Source organism: Rhynchophorus ferrugineus, unplaced genomic scaffold (genome assembly GCF_030347505.1).
Source record: "Rhynchophorus ferrugineus isolate W39M unplaced genomic scaffold, kcgeb_rfMv2 rfM4, whole genome shotgun sequence".
Classification (NCBI taxonomy): Eukaryota; Metazoa; Arthropoda; class Insecta; order Coleoptera; family Curculionidae; genus Rhynchophorus; species Rhynchophorus ferrugineus.
The window spans coordinates 16392709-16408342 of record NW_027472583.1 but is presented as its reverse complement, the minus strand read 5'-3'; the positions used below and the strand labels follow the sequence as shown (position 1 = coordinate 16408342).

The following is a 15634-nucleotide window of genomic DNA, read 5'->3' as shown; positions in this document are numbered from 1 at the left end:
TTATGTTTCAGTTAATTATGATGTACTTTGTATTCGGTGGTTTGTTTCTTTCTTTAGATTAACATAGGGATTCTACGTTCAAAAATATTTTTGTCTTTTTAGGATATTCCAAGGACGGTCCTCCTACTGTTGCGATACCCGCGGGTTCGTATCCTGCCGGGGCATGGTCGTAAATTTATCTTTGTGATTGTTTAAAATTTGTAAATTTTCTAGGCAAGAGTGTAAAATCCGACAAGGAAAATGATCCCGGTCACGCCAGTAACCAGGTTGGGTAAGACCGGATGTCTTCTGGGATGATTTGTAAAGTTGGTCACTCGCCAGTCGGTAGGTTTAATGCTGAGGACCGATCCACTGGGTCTCCATCAAAAAAATTAATATTTTTTATAATTATTTCTTTGGTACTCTTATTGTATAGTGTGCGCAAAATGTTTTCAGTATTAACCTAAGGTCATGTATTTGAATCAAATTACATTTATTTTCTCTGTAAGTCTTAGTGTTGTATAGAATGTTTTAATACGTGGTTCATAGACGGATTTAGAAGGATCAGACACAATTCAGTAAGTGAACATAAACGATACACTATATTAACCGATTCGTTGAAGTGAACTGTAAAGGGTTAAATAATAATGAGACTAGAGATGGGATAGGTGTATGCAATCCCAGTCTATATATTAAAGGGATCTTAGGCAAGCGATCCTTTTGTTTAGTGTCCTGTAAAAGGGGGTTTGTGAAGCGAACCGATGCAAATCCATCGTCGGTTTGGGGCTTAAAGGCCAATTGGATAAAGGGTGTTTAAAGCTTTTGTATTGGGGAATTTCTTTGCTATTAAAAGAATATTGAAATATTTACTTATAATATAATTAACATCATAGGTATTATAGGTATCATATGGTGTACCTAATAGATCAAGAGGACATAAGGGTTGTTTCTGAATACGCTTTGAAGTTTCTTATAATGTACGTATATTTCAAAATTACTTTCATGTATTTTACCATATATTTGTATTATATATTGGAAATACATAAAATATTAATATTTGATATAAAATTTTGCTATCGTAATAAAATTTAAAACATACAAAGTAAATTATGTAATTAATTTAATAAATATAAATTCATAATTTAATAAGTGATATTTACAGTGTATAAATAAGTTTTCAGAGTTTTTCTATAACTTTAAAGCGTTCTTCAGATGGACTGATACAATACATTTATTTAAAATATTGTTCATCGTTAACATTTATCACATTTTTACTTCTATAATTCGCCTTCGCTTCGTTTGAAATTTCGAAATAAAACGTTGTTATTTGCTGATATGAAAAAATTTGTGTTCAAACTGTCATCATCAGTGTATTTAACGATTCTTGTGGTCGTTAGCTGGGTTTAGGAGATAACTAAATGTACAATCTGCCAAAAAAGTACTTAAAATTGATCATTTGGAGTGCCTACCTAAAAGGATTGACAATATTTTTTGGCTTTTGTTTTGGTTTCTTGAGGTTTAAGTGTTATTCGACATTTAGATTACTTACAGAGGTCAAGTTTGTCAGTCGATCTTAAACGTTTTTCGGTATTTATAATTGATGCAAATATGGAACAAATATTGTATTGTAAATGGAATTTTGTGTACCGAGTCACTGAAAATGATCCAACAAACTCATGGTGCATTTATTTTATCAAAATCGCTACATGAATTGTATGGTGAATTCAAAAGCGGCCTATTTATTTCTGACAAAGCGAAAAGCATAATAGAAGTAGCACTAGTTACGGGAGTGAGCCAACAATTTGTAAAATTAAGCCTTCGAAAACCCATATTTTACAAACAACCCACAAAGCCTTTGGAGACCCGAAAACCCAAAACTTAAACAAATGCAAAGGCGCCTAATATGAAAAATTCCCTTTGAAGGTGGTTTTTAAAATTACGGGAAAAACATGTTTCAATTTGCGGCGAAATATATAAATAGTTAAAAGATTGAATGAAAATGTTGTAGTTAGTGACGGCCGGCTAGAATGAGATAAAATTTGAAACAATATATGATATTCGACTGCTATCTATATCTGGTGAGAAATTATCAGTAGAGTCAGAATTAATACATACATTCAAAGAAAAATTGATGAAAATAATTGACGAAGTAGAGTTTAGAGTAGAACAAATTAACAACGCTGGTAAAAGTGATTTTGATGAAAGTTTATTAGCTTTTGAAAAATGTTACTAAAAAAAGAAATTTGCTGCATTATTTGGAAAATCTGCTCCGGATAGAAATCCTAAAAATAACGAATAACGTTTCTAGCTTGTACCAATGATAATGGTTCTCACATAATAAAGTGGTAATAGGTAAAACAAGAAATCTACGCACATTTAAGTACTTTGATGTCCCTGTTAATTATTATTGTTTAAAAACCTCTTGGTTGACAAGCAGTATATTCATGACAACGATATTTTGTCGCAACTGTTGAAATTATAATTTTAAAATTTATATTTATTTAATTTGCACGTAAAAATGGTGCAACATAGCGTTAAACTTTCCAATAAAAGAGTTGTTACTGTTAAATATATTGAATTTTTTATATTTATTTTCTCATATCTATTTCTATATTAAATATTAATTGAAACAATAGTCACAATCTAGAAAGGTAAATAAAATAACTTTTTTTTAAAATATATTTTCAAATCTCCTTTTACCAATCATGGGTTTATCTGGACTGGGCCTAAAGTTTAACATGAGCTCCGAACCACGGTCCTCAGCATTAAGCCTACCAACTGGCGAGTGACCAACTTTAGAAATTACCCCAGAAGACATCCGGTCTTACCCAGCCTGGTTACTGGCGTGACTCGGATCATTTTCCTTGTCGGATTTTACACTCTTTCCTAGAACATTCACAAATTTTAAACAATCATAAACATAAATTTACGACCATGCCCCAGCAGGACTCGAGCCCGCGGCTATCGCAACAGTAGGAGTACCGTCCCATCTCCTTTACCACTGCGCCACCAAGCCGGCAAAAGAACTTTATTATAAACATTAAATGAATGTTAGCTCTTAAATAACTATGCTAAATAAAAAACTAAGATAACAATTGATAAAAAAACATAATTTATTGTATAATTTTGAAATGTATAAAAATTTTAAAATATTTTTTTAATGTACATTCGCAATTTTCTCCGTTAATTATGGACCGATTTTCAAAATTCTTTTTTTATTCGAGAGAGTACAGTTCCGAGGTGGTCCCATTGGATCACTATAATATCTCTCAAAAGCTATCAAACAATACAAAAATAATGATATATTTTTATGTTATAAAACCAAAATTAAATTAGGAACAAAACAAATCTAATTTAATATAACTGTTTGGGCACGGTACCGGGTTGAAATGTTAAAACGTAACATTTTGAATATTTTTTACTTTTCAGCGAGTTCCTTATTTATTTTGTGAAGTCGGTTCTATTATTTTTCTAAAAATATTTTTTTAGTTTATCTTTAGCTTTCGTTGCTCCTTTCCTTCCAACTTTGTTTTGTGTTTGACAGGTATGACAATGATTTTGTATCGCAAATATTGTAATTATAATTTTTAGGTATATATTTATTTAATTTGCAGGCAAACAATTTTTATAATAGGACAAAAAAAGGAAAGTTTATACTTTCATCTGTCTTATTAAAGAATTCTGAAAACATATTCGAGGTTTGGTTTGGTTTGGTTATTACGAGAAGCTGTTTTTAATTTGCATGTGGCCTGGAATGTTTTTAGTCAAAAACTATTAAAAAATGTTAGAACATCATCTCCAATCAAACTATAATTAGTTGGATATTGTGGTTAGTGCGTCGTAAAATGTTCTTAACTTATTAAAAATAGTAAATTCCAACATTGCTTGTCATTAATTTATGGAAGGAAGATAACCAGACAAAATATGAAGGAAGATATGGACAGTACAAGAACAGGTGAACAAGTATCGTATCGTGGAACAGAAACAAGTATCGTACACAAACATTTTAGTTCCTTATAGGCCATGCATTGGATGACAATATTAAAGGCTAATTAAGCGATGTTTTCAAAATTGGTTCTAGTTTTCGAAGTATTCAATAAATTTATTATTTTACTATTTTTGGCCATTAACGACCACTTATTGAATTAAAAAGTATGAGTAGAGGTTTAACTGGGTTTTATTCTGCTTGAGATCTGTTTCACGCATTGTACGAGTCCGAGAGTAATCGCTTAGTATCGCCTTTCGATTCTCACCATCGGTGTAACCATATTGGTGTAACCGCTCTCCTTGCTCATCGCTCTTGTCCCCAAGTTTTGTTTGAAAAAATCAAGATGTGATTGCAGACAATTTATTTTGAGAGACATTCGATCATATGGTCTATTCATCATATCAAATAAACCTTTGATATCATTGCTAAAAGATATGTTATTTTCCTTTTTAAGAACGGTAAAATCGCATGATTTCCTTTTCGGTATATAGTGACTTGTGTTTTAGGATCAAGCTCTTTCCGTTTCTATAACCGTGATGCAAGCAACACTGTTTAGTGTTTCGATGAACTCAAATCGCGAGTTAAACCACAAAACTGGATTCAACATTGATGATACGTCTGGATATTTATACTGTGTTTTTTTGCATTTATACCGACGACATTATATCTTCTCCCCATAACGCAATTATCTTAACTTACAAATTAATTTATTATTACTGTTCTAGTACAATTTGCATTTGCATCAGTATGTATTTCCCATATTAAAATAAAAATAAACTTAATAAGCTAAACTTACGTGCCGTACTTCGTGTATCCATTTGATTTCGAGGTAACCGTGCAACTCTTCGTTGGTTACGTAGCGATAAGCTTTGGTATTTAATCGTAGAACTTTGTTTTGGGTGCTTTAGATTTCCAGTTGGTTTGATGTTTTAGTGCAATCCCATATTTGCACACCATAGGTCCACATTGACATTATGATTTTCTGATAAACCAATCTCTTTGATTTTAGGTCAAGTTGAGAGTATCTTCCGACTAACCAGTACAATTGCTTGACTTTGAATCTAATCTGCTCTGCAGTTTGTCTATCATGATATTTCCAATTTAACCTACAATCTAGAAGTACTCCGAGGTATTTAACTGATTCTGCTTGAGGAATAGGGCATCCGTTAAGTAATTAGGTTTTTGTTATTTCGCCGCAACGCAAAATTAACATGGACCAATTTTGAGCTATTAAACTGTATTTTCCAATTTCTAGTCGATGTATAGATCTTGTATACCGCTACTTGTACTCTTTCTACAACCTTAGACAGAGATAAATCCTTTGCCATGATAATTATGTCGTCGGCAAATGTTTCAAGTATTGTTTCTTTCGATTGTTGGGATATCATCAGCATAGAGCAGATACAGGAGTGGTCCCAAGACACTACCCTGTGGAACTGCCGAAATAGGTTTAAGTTTTGAGAATGCCGCTACATGCTAAACTCTAATTTTTCTTTTGAAAATATATGACTCCAGCAGTAGACAGTAATTCCTCAGTAGCAATTGGCTCATTTTGTAGATTAATCTCAAATGCCACACGCGGTCAAAAGCTTGTGGAACGTGCAGGAATATTGCGGGGTAGTGTTTCTTTACATCAAATTTGCCTTTGCCTTTCAGCAACTGCTGTTAATGCAGCACTATAAATCTGGTGTTTCTATAAATGGTTTAATACGTTTTAACAGTAGATTCTCAAATAATTTTGATATCGCATCTAGCAGCGAAAGAGGCCGGTAATATCCAACGTATTCTTCCGGTTTGTCAGGTTTTTTAAGCATACTTATTCGAAAAACCTTAAGACATACCGGAACATACTTCAGTCCCAAACAGAAATAGAATATATATGTCAACATGATTATTGCTTTTCGTGGTAGCTCTTTCAATAACCCACTTGAAATATCATATATTCCACGAGACTTTTTAGGATTGAGGTTGTTGTTAATTAATGTGGAACTCAGAAACTAGAACCAATCTTGACACACGGATTGAAATATCTGATCGTTCTCATCTGCTCGGGTCCAAAAGTTGACCCGAGTTTGTAGACTTGTGGGATTGCTGTTGAAATATCTTTTAAGTTTGTTCATATGTATATGTATCAATCATTTATTATTTATATTACCTAAATCACTTCGTTAATGTGAACATTTAAATAAAGCGAACCACAGTTGATCTGAATGATTTCACTTTAACGAGCTCCTGCTGTATATCCTTGACTATTTCAGCATCACTAAATAGTAATACGGAGCCAATATAACGATTAACCCGATATTAGCGCCAAAAGTCCGAGGTCGGCTTTCGGCGAGGAGGTTTTTTGTTCGTTTTCCCGACAGTTTTCAAAGTGAGACTGGCCCGTTTAACAGCCATGCCAGGGCAATTAAAATCGGATCACCGTACGTCGATGGTTAAGAAGAAAAAAACGACCATGAAAAATATCGGTATACGCCAAAACGGGCAAAGTAGTTTAAAACGATGCGAAATCGCCTTTTTTGTCTTCGGTCGACCAACCAGCGTATCGGTCGCGTCAAATTTGTTTGATTTTTCCATCGAAAAGTTTTTCCAACATAAAGAAATCGTAAAATATAATGAGCACAGTGTAATTCTAATAAGGCCCGGTAAATTGTTCGAACTATATTATAAGTGTTTGAATTTATTTTTCCGCAATTGGTTTCCGATATCTTTCTTTTGATTGGTATGCATTCGAAGTAGCGTTTGGGGTGAGTGTTAGACGTAATTTAACTTATAAATTATCTGTGATTGGATTTTTTCTTTCGCTATCACTAACAAATACTACTTAAACTCTACTACTAAAAATATGTACGAGGGTCACTATTTATATTTCGGGAATAGGAAAAAATAAACAAATAGTTAAGCTGCGAATATATTTGTATTGTTTTTCAAAGTACTCTCCACGATGATCGATACACTTTTGCATACGCTTAAACCAATTTTCAAAGCATTTATTCCATTCCGAATGAGGTATCTTCAAAACATGATTTTTGAACGCTTCAATAGCTTCTTCGGGCAATGAAAATCGTTGATCACGCAGTTTATTCTTCACGGATGGGAACAAAAAGAAGTCATTGGGTACCAAATCAGGGCTGTACGGTATTGATGACGCGTCAATTCGATGTTTTCACTGCTCAAATAGACTCTTGTTTGAGCCGATGTGTGAGAGCTCGCATTGTCATTATGAAGAACAATCCGGCATCTCTTGTTTGTCTTTCTTATTTCACCGAAGACTTCTGGCAAACAAATGGTTATGTACTAATCAGAATTTCCTGTTCTGCGATCCTCTAGATGCACTGTTGCAATATGACCAGTTTTCTAGAAGAAACAGGCCACCATTTTCTTTGAAGTGCTTCGTGCGCGAACAACTTCTGTTGGATTTGGTTCAACTTCTTTCGAAGCACCGCGATTGAATTTCTTAAGCATTTCTCTGCACCAGTCGACACAAGCCTTTTTTTTGACCGATTGTCAAATTGTGTGGAATCCAACGCTAACATAACTTTTGCACAGCTAAGTGTTCATATAGAATCATATATATGTTTTGATTGGACTTTTTGTTTCACTATCACTAACAAATACTACTTGGTATTCCGAAAATATAAAATTATGTGCGAGGGTCACTATTTATATTTCGGGAATAGGAAAAAAAACAAATAGTTAAGCTGCGAATATATTTTTATTGTTGACACAAAAGGTGACATGACGATCTTGCTTAATAATTTCGTACACAGCATCGATGTTTTCTGGTACAACAGCCGATTTTGGACGGCCTTCACGAAAGTCGTCGGGCAGCGAACAACGACCACGATTGAATTCATGATATAATTTATTGTAACATTATAGTACATCTAAATACTACAGTTAATTATACAGCCACAATAATTTATAGGTTAGATTTATAACCTCTTATCACTATTGCTTTCAAGAATTTTGCATACGTCTGACAACTGGATGAAATTGACAGGCCATTCGTTTACGTGTTAACACTCAAATCAGACAGCATATTGTTTCTTTTTAACTAGCATAAAATGAGAAGGAAAATATTGTATGACTAAAACGAATTTACAAATTGCGGCAGGCAATACATTAAACATCTTGATGACGTATATATAAATAAACTTTGAGTAGACTATAGATTATTCGTATTGTCTGTTGCTATTTTTCTTTATTCAGTAACAAATCATTATATAAACTAGTCAAAGAATAATGTAAACATAATGTTAGTCTAAAAACACCACCTAACTCGATGAAATTAGTGTATGTTCATTTTTCGTGGTGTTAAGGGCACATTGGGTACTACCTTGAACTGATCCCACCTTTAACGTGATAGCAAGAATAGTTCTCTTTATATTCACATGTTTATTGTATCGCTCCATTTCATTGTTTTTGTGCACACATTTTTTGTTGTTATTTAAAGTATTTTAATGTATGTCTTAAATAGTGACCTAGTGCTTTCTTTGCAATAAAAATATTTCAAGTAAGTGCGGAATCACGACAACATTAAATGCAGTTTGCTTGTATTAATGATTGCGTGCGAGAGGTGAGATTGATTCTTCCTGTAACATCCTTGATTTATTCGAGTTTAGACAATTTCGTCGTTCTGAAATTATTAGTCCTGAAGTAGTACTTTTTGTCATCTTGAACATTTCTCAGTATAGTCACACAACGTCCGGTGCTCTTAAGTACATCTAAAAATAGAGATAATTCGTAACTCCATATATTAAAGGCTTGCATCAGCGACATCTATTGGTGAAAATAGAAACTGTAATATAAATAATAATCTAACCTATCATTCTTTATCTACATAAAAGAACAATTTTCAATATTTATTACTTTGGTCATTTGATTTGTCAACTTACAATGATGCTAGCGAGGCAATTGCAAAGGCCCAAAATAAAAAAGTAAAACTCACATGAGCTCATTTAAGAAGACAGACAGTAAAAGACATGGGGAGGCGCATTTATACTAAACTAGTTTGACAGATTTTACAGTCAGGCGTTGTTGTTTACAAAATTTGGTATTAGGAAGTAAAAAGTTTGTTAAGGTAATATAATTATTTATTACTGTTATCTTGTTTAAGATCCCCAGTTCCTTCCCCCCTCCCCTTAAGTTACCACTTATTTTTGTTAATAATTGCCAAGTAAAGTTTTTGTTTTAAATGTTACACGTTTCATAATTAAAAAATTTTTAAACTTTTTTGATATTACCTTCTGTTTAAATAAATATTGCTGCATTAGCCTCAATTAAAAATCCAAACACAACATAAATAAAGCCTAACTATCATAACGAAACAGAAAAATAAATACCACCATTGATATAGTTTTTGAAATGCTATTTTTTAGGGAAAAATTTATTAAAACAACGATGTCCTTTTCCCCTTCAAAAACAACAGTTTTAATTGCTTCCTTGTAGTATTTCGAATTTTAATTTGCGGCCTCGTTAAATTTACAAAAGAGCTTTTAAGTTAAGAAAACCTTGATTCATTTTAATGTTAAATGAATGCAAATATTTGAATTTGATCTTAACGAATAATCAACATAGTAACTTATTATTCTTAAATATATACAAATTAAAACAATGAAATATGGATAAATTATATCCGGCGTATATATTATTCTGCGCATTTTTTAGTATCTGAATTAAAATGTTTTAGGGAAACTTTTATTAGGGTATAAGGATGATCTCAATTTATTTATATTATATCTTATTAGATTATCTTTTAGATTATAAATTAAATATTAATTTATTACTATTGTTCTGTTGTAGCCTACATAGTTAGTCTGTTATGGCTAATGTACAAATTTTAGCTGAATCAGACTCGGAGTTTTGGTTTTTTGCCACGTTTGCTTATTCCGGACAACAAGCGCAACCTGGAGACCAATTTTGAGCAGTGCTTGACGCTGTCTAAGCGTATTCCCGAGGTGTCGTTTCGTGACCGCCGATGAAATATTGATCCTTTGGTAGACATTAGAGATCAAGTAACAGTTGAAACAGTGGACTTCACCCGGCGAACGTGCACGGAAGAAGGCGTATACTGTTTTATCGGCCGGAAAGTTGATTGCCACTGTCTTCCGGCATTCACAAGGTATTCACAAATTAGACAATTTGGTTGAAAATGATAAAAAGGAACAGTTTGAGTTTGTTAACAAACATTCGACGGTTGACCAGGTGCATAGAATAGTAGATCTAATTGAAAAAGCTTATGAAGCTAGACAGGTATGTGCAGCTATATTCTTAGATGGGGTACAAGTTGTCTTATCCATAAGCTACAGAAAATGTTACTGAAGCTATACTGAGCTACTAAAATCTCACATTACAACAAGAATGTTTAGAGTCCAACACGAGAAAGCCTACTCGACAATAAATGAAGCTAAATGATATGTACTACAAGGAAATGTATTGATGCCAATTCGTTACTTACTCTGTACATGTGATATGACATAAATGGAAAATATCACGATGGTATTTGCTGATGATACTATCATTCTTGCTGTCGGAAACTGTAGCGATGAAACCACACGAAAATTACAACAGGAAAGTGAAAACATAAATAATTGGACCCAGTCTTGAAAAATAAAAATTAACGAAAGTAAATTTGTGCATATGCAGTTCACGTATAATCAGACGACACAAGCACCAATAACAATCAATAATAACATCATTCCATGTAGCAACGGACTCTAAATATCTCGGAATAATTATTGATGTAAACCGTCGCTGGAAGGAACATATAAAAAATGATATAACTGGGGTTAAAATATAGAAAAATGTATTGTTTAATTGGAAAAAAATAACAAGTATCAGTACATGATAAATTGTTATTATATAAGCAAGTATTGAAACCTATGCAGACATATGGAATACAATTATGGGGATGTTCCGCAAAAATTAATATAAGTACAATACACATTTTACAGAACAAAGTCCTGTGAAGTATTGTAGTTACACCGAGATACCACAGGACTGATTACTTACATTTCTTCTACATCTTGCATCTTTAGATACCGACTGTCACCCATGAAATCAAGAGAAGACATGAGGACGGACTCCATTTTCATATTAATATCGAAGTAGTACAAATCTTGGATAATAAAAGAACATGATACAGACTCAAAACAATTAAATAATTTTAATATTTGACCTTCAAATACCCACAGTCTGATAAGAAATAAAGATAATTGCGAGTGGGCATGACGAAAGATTCCATTCTCATGAGAATATTGAAAGATTGCACCTTTTGGATACCACCAGAACATGACACAGACTCAAAAGAATCAAACCATCTGATCTTGTCTAGTGTTGTATAGTGAGGTGCATATATCAAAAAAATTCAGCAGTGACATATATAAACATTATTTCACCAGACATTGAGATAGTGCCGATGGGTCCTCCTAGTTATATATCGATTTTTAAGTTATCATAAAGACAAATTGTAGATTAGACGGAAACGACTAGTAACAATGTATTAATTAAATAATAAAAAAAATATTTAATAGAAAAACAATAGTGTTAATACATAAATATTATTTCACCAGAGGCTAAGATATAGCCGAAGGGTCCTCCCAGATGTGTTACATATAATATATAATATATAATACATTATATTACTAGAGTATTATTCCTGTGTAAACAAAAATAAGGCAATAAATTTTTTCGATTAATTATCAATGCTTATCATTAGCCAACTAATCAACGAAGAACTTCAAGATGATCTGAAAGATGACCTGAAAACGTGAAAGAAGGTCACAACCCAGCAACGTAGATACATAGGACCATTGGACAACAGGCAAGAATTTAGAAGATTGAATCGAACCAAACAACATCAACCTGTGTGTATACCAATGGTGTATAAGTGTTTACTATTCAGATTCAGATTAAGTAGACTAATTTAATTTTAATTTGGAAAATACATACTGATATATTTATTACGTACTCATCTTGCTTGTGTATTGATGCAAGTACAATAGAACAGTAGCATAGTAAGATGTAGTAAGATGTAGTACAAAAAATAATTACTAACAGACATTAATTAAATAAGACTAAAGCGAGTTAATATTTAAAAAGGCCTATTTCCTTATTTAGCTTTATCATAACTATTTCCATAAAAAAACAAACAAAATGTTGTTCTGTTGATTAGATACGACGAAAAGGACATAATATATTAATCCAATGTAGTCGGATAACAATTCGTTGATATTCTCCAGACGATTTTCCCCTTTTTAATTTGTTGTCACGCGAATTATTCATGGTAAAAAGGGCGTAAAACAAGGCTAACTTTAGAAAAAATTCACCCCACCAGTCGGTTTTCCCACTTCTTCCTTTTATTTCGGACGGATAAAGGCGATTGTCGTTCTATAAAATTTGAAAATTATTGCTGAACGAGACGTCTCAATGGCTAATAGAGACGCAGCATATCTTTTATTTAAACTCAATTCATGAATATTTTGTTATGTCTATTTTGGGAATTGAGAGTATCACACAACGGCTAGTAGATAATAGTAGTAGGCGTTTAACACATCGTTCAATAATTCTTGGCTCTAACGAAGAAAAATAACTTTATTTTTAAAACATCTATTTTATTCACTCATACTCTCTCGAGTGTGATATATTTAAAACAATATTCCTATAGCTGTTTGAATATAGCACTTTGAATCCTTGATACTTTGTTGTCTATTGCACTAGTATTGTTGCACTTTATACATTTTATAAAGTATCTTTCAGAATTATATATGTTTTCTTGAACAACTATCGATTTTGGGCGACTAGCATTATCATTTTTTGCACAACAAAGTTAAATAGTAGTGATGCCCAAGAATATCGATATTTATCATTATCGAAAAGACTCAGTATAGTTTGAAAATCGGTCATTTATTCACAGAAACAAAATCATTTATTTTCTTTACATGAGTCCCTCATTTTGTTATTTATTTAGTTACCAAGTAATATACAAAATTATATTTAATATAATGTGACAGGTTTATTCGTATAAGTGTCCATGAAGTCAGTATATGTTTCTACAAGATTTGAATGCCAATTGCACAAAACGAAATGGTCTAAATTAAACTTACTGAACATTGAAGAACCATATTCTCAAAATAGAAAGAAAAATATGAATTAAATCCAAGCCTTTAACTTAATTTATACTTGATGAAATCTCATCATGGTTAGATTACGAAAAGCCAATATCAAATATTTTGGGTAAGTGACACATGTTTGACTAAACAGTGCGATTTTTTCAAGTTTTTACAGTCTGGTTATATTATGGTAAACAGAAGTTTTAAACATTCCGAACAATCACGTACAATGTATGAACCAAAATGTTGTTACTGAAGCAAAGTAAAGTAAAAGAAACTAGGCAGAAATCTAGTTTAAGAATCCATAGGAGAACCTAATATGTTAAAGAATGTCTAAACACAGATTTTTACTCACTAAGTACTTGATGAAGTATTGTAGTTGCACATGCTTATAAAATAGTAAGGTTATTATTAAAATAAATTTCAATATTACAATTTGTGCATTTTGTTTACCCAAATGTTACAAGATAATTTGATACATTATCAGGTATAGAAAAAGTTTAAGAAAATCAAACATCCATTATTAAATGTTTATAATTTAACATATATATAAAAAAAATTATAACATAACATTTTGGTAGTCCTGTCCAATATATCCATTACCATCTGCATTAATACAATAATTTTGATTTATTGATTTATCAATTGATTTCAATAATACTATTCTCACAGTTCCCAAGTAGCAATTGTGCTATTATTGGGTACTCTTAAAATTATTATCTACATCTATTAAGTGTTATATTTATAGTTTAGGGATGTATATGGCTCGATGAATGGAGGTAAAACGAAATGAAACAGTGGTTGTTTACATGGTGTGACATGGTGTTAGCGTTATTTTATTGAAGTTTAATTTTTATTAAAATTTTGAAAATACAAATAGATAAAACGAATGACAGCGGTGTTACCTGGAGATGAGGTTTGGTCAGACGATGGTGGCACGTCTCAATTGAACTATCGTCAGTGACTGAATGAATCAAAGTACCCTTCAATAATCTTCCAGATAAACGTCTCGGAGTTGTCAGATATTCGTTATCGTATATTAGTTGGCGTTACTGGTATCCCGCCCATGTTCAACATCTGGGATTATATTTCTGGGTATTTGGTAGACCGTTATCCCACGATGTATAATTCGACATTCCTCAAGGTCGCTACAATAGTATTTTTACTTAATGTTTTTCCATACTCCACTACATTTCATGGTTATTGTATCTGGAATACTCACTTAATTATGTAAGAGTTATGTATTTTTTTAAAGATTATTATTTCAATTACAGCCACACAGTACAGTAATTATCGATGAATCGATTGATTTAAATTTAGGTTATTTGCCTTCATAAATACCAGTTCAATATTTTCATTTATCTTTTCTTTCTGTTTGTTGCGCAAAACCAATTTTTTACAGCGAAATAACACGTCCATTGAAAAGTCCCCGGCCTACCATAGTAAAACACGTTTTTTTGGCAAAATTTGTTTTTTTTTATTCAACATAATTCCCTTTAAGGGTCATACATATTGCACAATAATACACTGATTATAGCGACTCTCCAACTTTTCGATACCACTTTTGTAGTACGATTTGTCCTTCAAAATAGGCCTCAGTTTTGGCGATTACCTCTTCATTCGACGAAAATTCCTTCCCAGCGCGCATTATTTTGACATCAGAGAATAGGAAATAGTCACTGGGGGGTAGATCTGGAGAACACGGTGGACGAAGAAGCAATTCAAAGCCCAATTCATGGATTTTTGACACGGTGCACTGTCTTAGTGAAGCAGCTCTTTCTTTTTCTTCAAAATACGCCTTCGGTGTTCCTTTCACCACGTCTAAACTTAGCATACCAATCCTTGGACAGTGTCCGGAAACTCGGCATCAAGTCCAAGTTTTTGCTTCAACTGTATATTTTCCCTTCAAAAGCAATATTTTATCGGAGTAACACGTGAAATTCCTTCTTATCAATTTTTTTACAATAACAAAGGTTGCTTCACTCAAAATGCTATAATTCACAAACTAATGATCCGACAGCTGTCAGTTTTATACACGCATCTTTTGAGTGCTAACTAAAAAACATATCAATTTAATTCTAGTGGCGTCATCTATGTGTCACGCCGGGGACTTTTCAAGTGACCTGTTATAAGATAACTAATCGAAATAAAGCCGAAGCTCACTAAAGAATATTTGAATACGGATGTGATTATTAGGAAACGGTAAGTGACGTTAATATTTCGTAGTGTTTCTGTTTGACTTGACATTACGAATTTGTGTTTTTATTTCTGGTAAAATCTTAATAATACTACTTTTAATTTTAAAATAAATATTTCTTTTTTTTATTACGGTCATCTAACCTATTTGTAATATTAATATTAATATGTAATAACAGTTACAACAGTAAGTACCATATTTTTTAGAGATTAAGCTAAAACATTTTTTGTTGAATGGGTGTGTAAAGGCTACAAAAAGGACGTCCGGTTAGAAAATAAGGGCTAAGCGAATGTTCATGTTTCGAAATTGCGGCATTTGTTGGATTTATCTTTGTAGATTTTCATGATGTAGATA

At 32.4% G+C, this 15634-nt stretch overlaps 1 long non-coding RNA gene across 3 annotated transcripts in view; it reads right to left on the bottom strand.

The window, feature by feature from the left end:
• Positions 1-6879: 6879 nt before the first annotated feature.
• LOC143196671 (uncharacterized) overlaps positions 6880-15634 on the bottom strand; it is a 102682-nt gene continuing 93927 nt past the window's right edge. The window contains exons 5-7 of one of the 3 annotated variants that reach the window (XR_013005783.1): positions 13989-14231; positions 8333-8697; positions 6880-7327 (exon numbers count right to left, since the gene is read on the bottom strand). This is a non-coding gene — a long non-coding RNA (uncharacterized LOC143196671). Of the gene's footprint in view, positions 7328-8251; positions 8698-13884; positions 14232-15634 lie in introns of those variants that run through there. The other 2 variants (XR_013005782.1, XR_013005784.1) reach the window with 2 other exon arrangements.